Source organism: Nematolebias whitei, chromosome 8 (assembly GCF_014905685.2).
Source record: "Nematolebias whitei isolate Nwh7 chromosome 8, NemWhi1, whole genome shotgun sequence".
NCBI classification, from domain to species: domain Eukaryota; kingdom Metazoa; phylum Chordata; class Actinopteri; order Cyprinodontiformes; family Rivulidae; genus Nematolebias; species Nematolebias whitei.
In genome coordinates, this window is record NC_056505.1 from 35,571,427 (window position 1) to 35,573,224 (window position 1,798).

Genomic DNA, 1,798 nt, shown 5'->3' on the forward strand with positions numbered 1-1,798 from the left:
GTCTCCTGCAGCTTATCACCCCTTGGTCCTATTCACTGTAGTTCTCATTAAATACTAAACTTTAGCCATAACTCACATAAACAGGGAAGATTCATTATTATATACATGTAGGTTTTTGATCTTATACCAAAATCCACTTTGGGTAATTTGATCACAAACAGCTCTGATGAAAATTCATTTAGGACTCTTGAAGAGACAGCATATCGCCATAAGAAAAGGGATGATTACTGTATTTTCTTGATACAATTCCCTGGAGGTTCCTGCTTTAAAATATTTTACTGCAACAGGGAACAACTAGGCCTGTCGCAATAATCAATAAATCATTTAATCGCATGATCATTTAAAATTATCAACCTCATTTTCATTTATCGGCTTTATCGTTTCTTCGTGTCTCTTTCTACTGATGATAAAAGGCTCAACTCTGGTGTTCTGCACTGACCCCTCCCTTTCTCTTTAAACTCTGTTTTCACGATCCAAAACTTGGGTTTAAGGATCGTTAAAAGCAGCTAAGCTGAGAAGCTAAGCTACAAGCTAAGCTAACAGGCCAACCTCGGGGAGAAAAAAACTCAGTCTTGTCAAAGCTCCAAAATTCATGGTTGAAACCCGTGCTTCCGTCTAAAAAGTTGTTTTTCTCTGCAAAAAGAAGCTGAGAACTTGTTTACTGATTTTTTTATTAAAAGCTTTGTGTGACAAATGTTATGCTAAAGTGCTCTAACCACACCAAGTGTCCGCCATTTTTAGAACCAAAGAGACAGCCCATGTCACGTCAAGAGGCCTCCCTCCCATTTTTCTTAAAGTGACACGCTGCTTGCTCCCTCACTATCCACCCTTCGGTTCAAACTGTCTTATACTGCCATCCAGTGGTCGAAAAAAGGTACTACACACAAAAATTGACCAACATTTCTTCTTGAATTTGACAATAATTACCAATTGTTGTCAAATTTCAAACAATATCGTTTATCGCAATAATTTCTGAGACAATTAATCGCCCAGCAAAATTTGTTATCGTGACAGGTCTAATAACAACATTTTTTTAAATGGGCTGTACTTATATAGCAACTTTCTATCTTATCAAGATATTCAGAGCTCTTTACAACACAATCTATGCCCTCATTTATCTTCACACACATTCATACAACACTCTACTACACCTCTACAAAGCTAAAAACAACAACAACAACAAACAAATCATTGTAATCAGTGCTCTATCACATTTGTACACCGACGGGACACACATCAGAGACAATGAGGGATTCAATGTCTTGCCCAGGGACACTTCCACATGTGACTGCTGGTGGAATCAAACCCCCAACTCTCCCATTTGAGGACAACCTCAGACGACACTCAGCCACAGCTGCCACTGTATTAAAAATGGTTCATAAATGGTGACATCTACTTATCTTGTGTTCTTTTAACATGCGTTGTCAACGCAAGAACAGAAAAAGAAGCACAGAAATACTGTCTCCGAAAAATACAAGACATTTTTATTCCAGCATCAAAACAGATTCAGATTCAGATATTCTTTGTTGTCGTTCGCACCCCATGTGGTACATGTGGTGGAGTGAAATTATGTACACGGGGTCCCAGTTACATACAACAATAAAATGTATAAGAAAAACAGTAATAAGATCTAAACAGGGATGCCAGTTAAAGGAGGGTAATAGCTGCTACTGCATGAATCAACTTTTTAAAATTAATTTTTCCACATTCACTATTTCTTCATGTACATAAACATTTGTGAGATGCATGCATGTATGTACTGTATGTACTGTATGCATATGTATGTATGTATGCATGT